Here is a 12,942-nt window from a genome sequence, read left to right as displayed (position 1 = left end):
GTATTTTGATGTGATATGGCAATTACATGCACTAAATGGGTTCCGTTTTCACCAATAGTTCTTTGTCGTTTTTTTATTTTTTTTAAGTAAAACAAATTACTTGCTCATTTAAAGAGACCTTATTCTCTTTCTCTTTTTTTGTATTTCTCTTGAATAAAAAAAAAGTACTTCTTATCTATATTGCCATTAATCGATCATTTGTTAGTATACTTGATTACTGAAATAATCGATAGCAGCAGCCTTAGTGTAGAGTCATTGTCTTGCTGCATGACCCATGAATGCTTAAACATCAGTTCACTGATACAGTTCAGTATTCAATGGTCCAAAAATATGGCCAGACAATTATTGACTAGTGCAGCAAAGCAGCTCCAAGCGGTAATACTGCCATCCCTTATGCTTCACATCTGGAAAGAGGTTCTATCTGTATTGTGTGTTTCATTTTCACATACATAATGCTTTTTTAATTTGACCTAAAAATTTGGTTCTATTTGGGATCTAGCAGGCCAGAAAACATTTTTCCAGCCGGCTTCTTGATTATTTGTGTGCTCTCTGGTCAAACTGAAGAGACAGTTACAGTTGTTTTTTCTTTTTCAGTTGCTTTGGAGCAAACCAGTTAAATGCATTTCTCAAAGCCATTTGTACGAACAGCAAAACACATTGGATTTCATGCAAATGCCTGTACTTTTCTTAAAATCCTTAGTTCATCACTCAAAAGTAAGTATTTGTGTTAATGAACATCTCCTTACCATCAGAATAACACGTCCTTTTGCCTTTGTTCACAAACAAGATCGTCAAAACGTCAGTATGACGGCGCACGGTTTCAATATTTCCTTATATAAACGACGGTTTGGAGGCTGAATTTCTTCTGTATTGCATCTATGAATTTCCGCAGCACAAATGTACTGATATGATTGCATATTTGATTTATATTGATTGACACTTTAACTGTATTTTTCTTTTTGATCGTTCGGTTATTGGTTGTTCATCCAATTGCAGACATTGTAATTCTGTGTTTTGCTTTGTCTGTGTACACTCTCCCATTGAAGGTTTACGAGATTTACTTTTTACCTATTTTAGAGAACTAGTTGATTATTGGTTGATCTGATGCCATACACTCGCCCTTATTAGTTACATTCAAGATTCATTTGCACAATTCATCAACTCAAAAAAAAAAAAAAGTTAAATAGAAGTTGAAGCTTGACAGGTGACAACTTGTTAAAACATTTTGCATTCAATGATTTATGCAAAGAGCTGATGCCTAACTGCTTTGGGGGTTAAGACAGTTGAAATTACAGTGGAACCCGGTTATGTCAATGTCCTAGGGGGTCGCCAAAAAGCATCGAGGTAACCGATGATCGAGATAAACGAAAATCAAAATGGCGGCAGGATATTAACGTGCTTGAAATTTCTTTATGTACATGATGTGCTTTAATAAATGAGAATGTGCATGCACGTGTTTTTAAAGGTTTTTTTTACACAACAGCGTTGCCGCGATTTGTTTGATGAAGGCATGCTATAAAAATACATACAGTACATGTTTATCTGTCATGAATCCACCTGCCACGCCCCCTTCGGCCCCCTTCGGCGTGGCAGGTGTTTTCTCGGCCGCTTTCTCTGAAGCTCCCGGCTTTAATCGCGCACATATGGTGCTCGTTTACCATCATCACCAGCTCCTATTTAAACTTCCACACTCTCACTGTCCGTTATTGTTGGTATATGTTGGTTCACGGCGGTCGTTGTTATCGCTCATGCGTTTCCCGGTACGTGCCTTCCCACCGGCACTCTCTCAACGGCTGCTCTTTTCTTCCCAAAGCCGCGCCGCGCCCCTACTAACACTACGAACACTAGCACTAACTAACAGCAGAGATTCACCAGTATACAATACAACACCTGGAGCAGCTGTAAGACATGATTTTTTCCGCCACTTCCGCGAGTTCTTCTGCGGCTGCACCGAGATAACCGACGTTAAATGGCAAAATTTTCCCCCCTTGTGCTCGAGATATCAGGGTTCAGCGACATAAAAAAAGTCGACATAACGATAAAAAATGCGAGAATTTGGTGGTTCCACTTCAAAAACGTCGACTTAATAGGGTTGTCGAGGTAACCGAGGGCGAGATAACCGGGTTCCACTGTAATATATTATTTTTTGAACATGACAAACAACTGATAGTGTAGGGAACAGCAGGAAATTGTACAGAATCAATTAAAGTAACGTACCAAAGCGTTCGCAATTTGATCAAAGCGACGAGAAATTGCTTTTATGATGTGCACTAGTGACTAAATGACGTGGAGGTTGAACAAGGTGTAGAACAAATAGAATTTCTAATCCCAAAGCAACAGAAAAATTGTAAATCCACGTCCACTGACGAGATTGTGTTGGAAATTATGTGATGAAGTGTACAGTTGAAAATAAACTCTATATTATATTTACTGTAATTTCCGGATTATAAAGCGCACCCATATATAAGCCGCACCCACTGAATTTGACAAAGATTTTTATTTTAAACATAAATAAGCGCACCTGTCTATAAGCCTACATTGAAACTAATAACCGTTACACAGGCTTTAAAGACAGTGTCTGTTACACGGTGTAACGGGTGAAATATTTTGTGGCTCCTTTAAGAGCAGAGCGGCATTTTGGTAATAGCCTGCCGCCGCATTTTTTCTGTATTACTGCATGTGTGCAAGGCCGGGGAATATGTCCTTATTATTTTCTGATGCTCATTTTTAAGTTTCTTTGACTAACCCGTAACGCTGTTGCCAAGAAAAAAAGCACAAGTTTTGGAAACCTGTCTGTGCTTATATGATTTCTGTTGCAACTGGAGTTAGCGAGCTATCCCATGACCCAGACTCAACGGCTTGTATCTAAACAGTAGCCTACCAAGAAAGCCATTGTTCACTGTCTTTCTCCTTACTTTCACAACTATTTCTCTCGGGAGTTTATCTTTTGGCATCGTCGTGCGTTTAAAAAAAACGTTTTTTCTCCTGATGCCATGCAGCTCAGAACAGAGGTGAGGTGCGATCGGAAATTTCATTGGTCTAATGTTATGTCGCTCAGTTTTTTGGCTTAAAGTTTGTGAAACCGGGAAAAACCTAGGAAAAATTCTTAAATAAGCCGCTTCATTGTTTAAGCTGCAGGGTTCAAAACGTGGGAAAAAAGTAGCGGCTTATAGTCCGAAAAATACGGTACAATGGAACTAATTTGTGGTATGTTTTCAGTTAAATTTAAGTGAAGTTCAATAAGCAGAGTCCAAACTATTTTATTTACGTTTAGCATGCAGCAGCGTAACACAGTTCGATAGATAGATAGATAGATAGATAGATAGATAGATAGATAGATAGATAGATAGATAGATAGATAGATAGATAGATAGATAGATAGATAGATAGATAGATTAAATGAACTGTTTTTTTTTTAACAGATCATCTGACTATTAGTTTACTGCCCTGCAGGCTTGTCACATGCATGTGTGTGTGTGTGTGTGTGTGTGTGTGTGTGTTCTTGCCCAGAAGAAGAGGACCTACCCTGGATAAGTTACAGTGTAAATGTGCACATGTTTTCTCAGGGAAGTGTGTTTGTCTTGCAAGCCTGTGCGGAGGCCCTTTGTTTAAATAAGTAAAGAGGTTCTCTTCCAACACCCAACCCTGCATAACCCCCTACACACACACACACACACACACACACACACACACACACACACACACACACACACACACACACACACATACAAACATCTGGGTATGTAGGTATAGGACAACCTAAATGATGCGCTACCTACATCTATAAATCTTTAATTATTTAACTGGATAAAAATACGTATGTATCATAATAAAGAGATGCGGCCTCTCCACAACACTCACATGCAGCACGTCAGGAGTATCATATGCCCCAATCCTTCCAACCACTGTGGTGTGGATAGACGGAGGTGTGTGTTCTGATCCACATCACGACTAGAATTTCCCCTCCAGCGCAATGCTGCTCCCTTCTGGTGTGTGCTGTGCTCTCTGTCTGTCTGTGTGTGTGTGTGTGTGTGTGTGTGTGTGTGTGTGTGTGTGTGTGTGTGTGTGTGTGTGTGTGTGTGTGTGTGTGTGTGTGAGGGAAAGGTGAAGGAAAAGAGATAAAGAAAAAGGATTTTGCTACAAGGAATATATTTGGCATATGATTTATACATATATATTTTAATCTAAATCATTTTCATAGTGTACCATTAGATATATTGTAACAATATATTTTTATTATAAATATAAATATTTACACTTTAAAAATCATTTTAAGAAAGCAGCAGGTAATACATATGTACACTATATGGACAAAGCTATTGCTACACTTGACTTCTCCAGTCGTATGTGGTTCTTTTGTAAACTGTTACCACAAGAGTTGGAGGCAGACAAATGTATAGGATGTGTTTGGCTGGGATAGCATTTAATTTTCCCTTCACTTGGACTACTGTAAAAAACCCAAACCTGTTCCAGCCTGACAATGTCCCTGTGCACAATGAGATGGAGTTTAATGTGTTGGAGTAGATCTTGAGTGGCCTGCTATAGAGCTCTAATCTCAACCCTATGAGAAACCTATGGGATGAACTGGACTACTGCCTGCACCCCTTTCACCCTACATCAGTGCCCAGATTATACTAACATCCTTGTGGCTGAATGAGTACAAATTTCTGCACCCATACTATAAAATGTAGTAACACAATTTACCCAGAAGATTGGAGGTTATTCTAAAATCAAATGAGGACTAAATGTCGAATGGGATGTTTAAAAAGCACATACCGATCGTATGGTCAAGTATCCACAAACCTTTGTCCATATACTGTAGAATAAAAAAAAGATTGATACTAAGGAACAATGTCGGACTACCCAAGCTCCTCGGTTGGTTTATCTCTGTTTACGGGACTCTGTGTGTTTTGTTCACATCAGTCTGATCTCAGCTTTCACCAGGTTTAGTTAACCTGGAGTTTCATTGCTGTTTGCCGTTTTCTGCTTTGCCCTGTTTTTCTTCTTTAAAAAACCTTGTGGATTTCACTTCGGTTTCCGGCACGTTCTTTCGCCTGACACCGTGACAACTTGTTTGGTGGAAGTAAAGAAATAAAGAATGTTTTCCGTGAGATGTTTATTTAGCAATTTTCAAAGGAGTTTCCAGAGTCAGAGTGTTGTATCACTGAAAGGCAAGACGGCTTTGCATTTGTAAAATGACAAGCTGAATAATTCTTCCTTTATTAACTTCAGGAGAAAACAAAGTTGAGTGATTGAGTGGCTCTGCTGTAACATGCACTATGGCAGGAACTAACTTGTTTTGTAGGAGTCCCAGAACATTTAAAATAACTGTCGATGGATAAGAAGAATGATGTGCTGTTCTTTAAAAAGAAATACATGGTTAATGTTAGCAAAATACTGTGGTATAAGAGGAATAAAACACTAGGCTCTGTACTGTTGCTATTGAAAAATTACATGTATCACACCAACCCATTATTATATGTATATTTCACACAAATTTAAAACACAAGTCAAACTCAACATCAGTAGCCTTGATGAGGAAGTTAAGTCAAGTCAAGTTTATTTCTATAGCGCTTTTCACAACGGACATTGTCTCAAAACAGCTTTGCAGAATTTAACAGTTAAGTTGAGCGATGTGTATTCAACAAGAGCGAAGTCATTCTTGTTGTTCATTTGTATGCTAATATTGCCCTTAAAACATTTTAAACATGAAACTTTATTTAAAAAAAAAAAAAAAACTCATAATATTCACAGTCTAAATGCTGAACGTGTTTAACTACTTGTTTCTGAAATCTTATGCTAAAAAGAACCTTGGAGGGAAAGAAGCACTTGACCACTAAACTGCAAAAGGATAATAAGGAAATTATATTTAAACAGATTGATGGATTGATGGATGGATAGATAGAAAGAAAGATCACATGCCATAGAAATCCATTTGTGGATCACGTCCTACATTCAGTTCCATATTTAGTGATAATACAGTAAGTAATACCCAGTATAGATAGATAGATAGATAGATAGATAGATAGATAGATAGATAGATAGATAGATAGATAGATAGATAGATAGATAGATAGATAGATAGATAGATAGATAGATAGATAGATAGATAGTCTGAATGAAAACTGAAGAACTTATATATGTAATAATTTGATTATTATGATTTATAGCCTTGCTTCTATATCACCTTGTATATACACACACACACACACACACACACACACACACACACACACACACACACACACACACACGCACACACATTTAATACTAAAAACATATATTTATAAAATGTGAAAGTTAGATAGAGTTTAAAGTAATAAAGCATTATACATAGAAATAGTGCTCCTTTTTTTCTCTTCCAATCCTGAAACCTTGAATAATAGCTGATATTGACAACCATGCAATACTAATTTCTTTTTTTTATCTTATAATGCTTTATGATCTGTTTTTGCAATGGATGGATGGATGGATGGATGAATGGAAATATAGATAGTTTTAATAAAAATGTAATTAGTTATATATGTTATTATAATTTGCTCATCGTGATTTACAGCCCTGCTTCTAGATCACCTTTCCCCTAAACCTGATGCTGAAGAATGCTTTGTTTTGCTTGAACCCTGAAGCATTTGGTCAGAGTTGCTCTCCTTTCGGCGAACGCTTAATAAATATGCCACAATAAAGAATGAAAACATGTCCAACAATCAGTCGTGTGCGTGCACACACACACACACACACACACACACACACACACACACACACACACACACACACACACACACACACACACACACACACAAATTGATCACTGTGATCCATCTCTATCAGATAATTTAAAAGCGAGCCACACAGAGCTCTGTGTTGTGTACACACACACACCCACACACATCGCTTGCCAGTCTGCGTAAACGTGTCATTTTCAGATGGCCTTTAATTACCTATCGGCTGTTTGTGGCTGTCTGAATGAATGGACAGCGTGTTAATTAGCTCGGCGAAGCAGCCCGTTAACGAGACGGCAGCTGAATGGCAGCCTAGCACATGTAATCACGCTGTCTCGCAAATTCGTGGAGTAGTAGACACTTGCGCACACACTCACACACACACACACACGTTTACTCATGAACAGTGGCAGAAACAGAGCTGTCTGGTGCCATGGCAACCATTGCAGATATGCCTACCCTCCCTCCATCAGACAGAGAGATAGAGACAGAGAAATAATAAAACTGGCGATAAAGAGTGAGAGACCCTCGCACATATTCACTCACATCAATAAGAAAATGATAAAAAAAAACGTTAGAGATTGACGGTTATATACGGCAGGAATGAGAAAGCAAGAGAGGCTGAGAGGTACAGATTAATGTGCTGCTGTCTGCTCTCTAATATCAGACGTCACTGCAGTGTCTGTCTCCTCTCCTGCCTTTTCTGCCACGACAGAAACAAATACCCACTTAGTATTTTTCCAGCTGTTTCTGTTTACTGTGCATTATAACTGATTATGATTTCGATATAACAGGTAGTATATACTGCGGTGAGTGGAAGAAGCACCCAAAATGCAGGACACTAACTGAGTAATGTTAAACATTTTTTAATGAATAAAATTAGCAAGCAGAGAAAACAAAGTTTGAAAACAGTTCCAGGGTCAGAGCAAACCAACAAAGCAGGCAAAAGCACTGGGTCGAAGTGTTGGATGGAAACCTTCATAACCGTAACTGCTGGAATGCGAAAGTAACTTACACCTGCTCAAAATGTGGCATGAAGGAACCTGATAACATCATCGATTCATTCGCACGTCAGTTGGATTCTCTGAGGATTTGCAGACATTTTTTTGTGAATTGTGGTTTATTCAAATAAAAAAAAATTATTGCGATTTGTTTTTGGCAACAATAATGATCGGTGATTGGTTCTTGGAAATACAGAATGAAATAGATGATGGATCTAACTTTGAAATGTATAATTATATAAGTTTATCACTTATAACTTTATAAATTAAGGTAAACAGTGTGCAGCATCACTGAACAGTTGATAACCTCAACAATGATGAAACGATAATGAATGGTCATTTGGTGTCACCCAGATGAGGATGAATTTCTTTTTGTGTTTGGTTCCTCTTAAGGTTTCTTCCTCATACTGTACCATCTCAGGGAGTCTTTTTTTTTACACTGTCACCACTGGTTTGCTCATTAGAGGGAGCTCATTAGAGGGACACCTTAGCAGGATTATTGATTGCTTGTGTTGGAATAATGGCAATCTGTGATGTCTCATTTTATGAATAATGGTCATTGGTGATTGGAAAACATTGGAAACATCTTGGAAACATTGGGGATTAGTGATTGGTTTAAGGACAAATAGTTATTAGTGATTGGTTGTTGAGAACAATAGTGATTTGCAACTGGGTTTAAGGACCAATGATAATCAGTAATTATTTTTAATGAACAATAGTGATTATTGACTGGACATTGGGAGCAATGGTGATTGCTTTTAAGACAAATGGTAATTATTGATTGGTTGTGTGGAACAATGGCACCCGATGATGTGTCATTAGTAAAAATGGTCATCAGTTAGCAGTTGTTGGGAACAGCGGTGGTTAGTGATTGGTCAATGGAAACAACAGTGCCAAGTGTGGGGTCTCGAAACAACTCTCAAGAATGGAGCTGTGGTCTAAACAGTACATCTAAGAGTAGCGGATGATTAACACAAACTGTAAACCTACATGATGGATTACTGATTTATTGGTGGATTACTCTTACTATTTATTGAAAACAAATTGGGAACAGCAACAAAGCAGCAATAGTCTATATCTGTATACAAGGTTTGCCTATATGATAGTTTACCTGATGAAAAAAACAATGATTGAAATTGATTTTAATTTTATTTTAATAATTGAAAAAATATATATATATATATTCTTGATCTTGGTTAAATTGTGAAACCTTATCATGTTAGATTTAGATGTATTATGTAGGATGTTTTGGAGACAAGGTGAGGGAGGTGAGTTTGAGATGGTTTGGACATGTGCAGAGGAGAGACATGTGATATATCGGTAGGAGAATGCTGAGGATGGAGCCACCAGGAAGGAGGAAAAGAGGAAGACCAAGGGGGCGGTTTATGGATGTGGTGAGGGAAGACATGCAGGTAGTTGGGTTGAAAGAGGCAGATGTAAAGGACAGGGGGGTATGGAGACGGATGATCCGCTGTGGCGACCCCTGATGGGAGAAGCTGAAAGAGGAAGAAGATTATATATTAACGGTGGTAAACAATAGTTGATATTCATAAAAACAACTATGTTTATACCACTAATATTAAAAAATATTTTTTCTAATCAAACATTAAACTAGTTTTTCATTAATTCTAATTCATTAATTCATATGAACAATTTATTTGACTTTTAATCTTCTTGCTACCTGTGAGTTGATGCACACTTGCAATGAACATATTAAAGACACCCCCCCATTGACCTCTCTGGTAATGGGGTACATCTGGGCCAGATGCAAAATCTGTTTGCACCTGTCTTTTTATTATAGTAATTATACCACATTCTGCTTGAAACACTGTGCTGTGTATGAAGCTGATGTACAAGCCTAAACATGCAATTTAAGTGCCACGCATTTGCCAATACACAAAATATCCAACTCCCTCTTATATATATAATCATCTAAAGGAGGATCACAGGCAAAGTGGGTAGTCAGCTAAAAAAATGATGGAGAACCAGGATGTTACTGGCTTCATGTTTTTGATTGATGTACAGGGCAATTAGTGGAAGCCAGTTTTGTGTGTGATTTTGTCTTTAACTTAAAATGAGGTGCAAATTGTTGCCATGCTGGTTGCTCTCAAATTTTATTGCCAATGAAGCCCGGGTGGATGGCATTCTAGTCGGATTGTGCTACTTCTAAACTGCCACGTTTTTAATTTAGGACAAAAGGTTCAATAGTGAGCAACCGTTTTAAAGCTGCAATCGATATTTTGTATTTTGTACACAGCAGCCTTTTCGTCTAGCCAGTTTGCATGTTAGCGCAATTAATGCTATTATTGTGCCCTCAACAGCATGTATTTTTTCTGGAAAATTTGATTCTTCATTCATTCATTCATTCATTCATTCATTCATTTTCTCCCGCTTATCCGTAATTCGGGTCGTGGGGGCAGCACTCCAAGCAGGCCCCCGCCTTCGACTGCTGCCCAATCCTCACAACACCGTCCCTTACAGTCCCTCCTGCAGGTGGTGAGAACACGGGAAGATAAGATTCTTTATTTAATCCAAACTTTCTTTTTTTTTAACACATTATTTTAATATTGAGCTTGTGTTTCCTTTTTGAGCACGATCTTTGTGACAGCTCTGTGGTTTACTATTTCATCCACTTATCACCTACATTTTAACCATATTTTGCACATCCTACCAAATGCAATCATTAGGCTACACCTTTAGCAAACGGAGACACTTTGAGACTTTCGCATTCCTAATGTACATCTGATCCTCATAAAATTCCACACGGTTTTGTTTCTAACAGACATGCGTTTTATCGCTCCATGTTGCCAGCTGCTTTACTATAAAGTCACCAGTGGGTGTTTCTATTATTGGTTGCTATAGTAACTTTTATCAATTGGCAGCATGACTAGCATTCCACTCTACACTACAAATCAGGAGATGGAAAAAGTGCACTTCAGTGTCTTCACGCCCATTGGTATACTGCAGTTTTTGCTTCATGTTTGCATAAAACGAGCTTAATTTTGTCGTGTTGCTGAACACACCCACATCTAGTCATCAACGATGGATGTTGATCAAGTTTTTGGTTCCTGTTGTAAATGAATGTCACTTTTTGCTGCTGTGCACTTTATGTATACATAATATTAAAATGCATTTATTCACTGTTTTCTGAAATATTACTGCCATGGTAGAAACACTTACAATTACTTATAGAAATGTACTTATTTAAGCCAGTTTCACTGTACCTTAATTTCAGTAATAGAAAATGTTGATAAAATTGAAGGAAAACCTATTGTACGTTGTTATATTTTATTTTCAAATAAAAAGAAGATTAAAAAATAACCAGTCTTATTTGTGTGTGTGTGTGTGTGTGTGTGTGTGTGTGTGTGTGTGTCTTACAGATACCAATGCATGGCATCATAAAGCATGGACCACAGACATCCATATGGTGAGTGCATGTTTATGGAGGAGTGCAGTACCCTGGCAAATCTGCAGGTGTCAGACTGGCACATAGGCATCATTTTGTGTGTGTGTGTGTGTGTGTGTGTGTGTGTGTGTGTGTGTGTGTGTGTGTGTGTGTGTGTGTATGGTGGGGAGGAGGGGTGGTCAAACATGATTCAGCAAAAGTGTGTTAGGAGGACAGGAAGGGGTGAAAATAAGCCAGTGGTTATCATACCACCAACTCATTGAAGTTCAAACCTATGACTCAGCCGGATATCGCTGGGCAAACCTTTTTTGTGTGTGTGTGTGTGTGTGTGTGTGTGTGTGTGTGTGTGTGTGTGTGTGTGTGTGTGTGTGTGTGTGTGTGTGTGCGTGTATATATGCCTGCCTAAGAATTTGCTTTGTCATCTTATTGTGTGCAGGGATTTTTTTTCCCAAAGACCACACCCACTCTGGATTTTTGGAGCTCTATGGCATGTTATTTGTTGCAGCGTATGAATAATAAACCATTGTAATGCCTGCAATTCACAAGGAAATTCCTAAATGCTATAATTTTGGCAAATTTAAGATTAAAATCTGTGCCCCCCCTCACAATTTTGTATACTTCAGTACAATAGAATAGCTCTAAATCCATAAAATAAAATAAAAAATAATGCTTTACAATTGGTTAAAGGCGTATGCTTTGCATTGGTATCAAGCACCTGCTGAGCTATATCCTGTATTTATTGGTAACATCACGGCTAATCAATTTTACTAACACTCACGTGAAAGGATCACATGCCAGAGAAATCCATTTGTGGATCACGTCCTACATTCAGTTCCATATTTAGTGATAATACAGTAAGTAATACCCATCTTAGATAGATAGATAGATAGATAGATAGATAGATAGATAGATAGATAGATAGATAGATAGATAGATAGATAGATAGATAGATAGATAGATAGATTGCTATAATCTAACGATATGTAATGATCTTATTTCAATGCACTGTATTGTTACATTTTAATACGCTCCTAATTTTTAGCTAATATACAGAACTATATTTTTGTACACATAAAGGCCTTTCTACACCAAACTGGATGTGTCTAATTAATTTAGTGTGATATTGATGTAATATAAGGTGCAAGGTTGTTCAGTGTAATGAGAGTAAAACATGTGAGGTACAAGAATAACGAATTCAACAATGGGCTTTTAGCTGTTTTGTCATTAACCTATTAACCTATTAGACCAATCACATTATTATAGTTTTGGAGAATAAGTGAAAATGTTGTGTTTTTGTTTATTGTTTATGCAAAGGACTATCAGCAACTGACCAACCACTATATGAGAATAGTATGTACAGTAATTCTCTTCAAAATAGCATTCATTTAAGATCAAGTGCTACTGTACTATATAATCTGAGTGAAAATGTAACTCTTTGGAAATGAGATGTCAGCTTTGCTGTTTAAGAGGATATTTCTCAGCCACATTGATCAACAAAAAACTAGCAGACTCTTTTGAGCTATACAGATCACGCTTTCAATTGGGCCGCGTCATCCAAAATGAAAAAAAAAATGAAAGAGGGAGTGAAGAGAGAGAAAAGGAGCTCAACTAGAAACCATGACTCAGCAGTTTTGCTCAGCAGTCTCTCAGTCTCACGTCTCATTGTGATCCAGCTGCCTGTGATCAAATGCCCGATCGAATACGCCTTAATCTTTAAGGCACCACGATAAGCTCCCGGTCATCCTGGGACTCGCCTAGGAAGACATGCCCACTGTGTCTTCTTCACACCCCCTGGGAAGAGACAGAGACAGGGTAT

The 12,942-nt window shown here is 37.9% G+C and overlaps 1 long non-coding RNA gene across 3 annotated transcripts in view; it reads left to right on the top strand.

The window, feature by feature from the left end:
- Positions 1-12,942, top strand: part of LOC310720913 — a 94,242-nt gene that overhangs the window by 33,132 nt on the left and 48,168 nt on the right. The window contains exons 3-4 of one of the 3 annotated variants that reach the window (XR_014531853.1): positions 11,101-11,147; positions 11,563-12,928. This is a non-coding gene — a long non-coding RNA (uncharacterized lncRNA). Of the gene's footprint in view, positions 1-11,100; positions 11,430-11,562; positions 12,929-12,942 lie in introns of those variants that run through there. The other 2 variants (XR_014531852.1, XR_014531854.1) reach the window with 2 other exon arrangements.

Source organism: Silurus aristotelis (genome assembly GCF_946808225.1).
Source record: "Silurus aristotelis genome assembly, chromosome: 26".
Classification (NCBI taxonomy): Eukaryota; Metazoa; Chordata; class Actinopteri; order Siluriformes; family Siluridae; genus Silurus; species Silurus aristotelis.
Note: the sequence above shows the minus strand (reverse complement) of the source record. Positions and strands in the feature narration are given on the sequence as shown.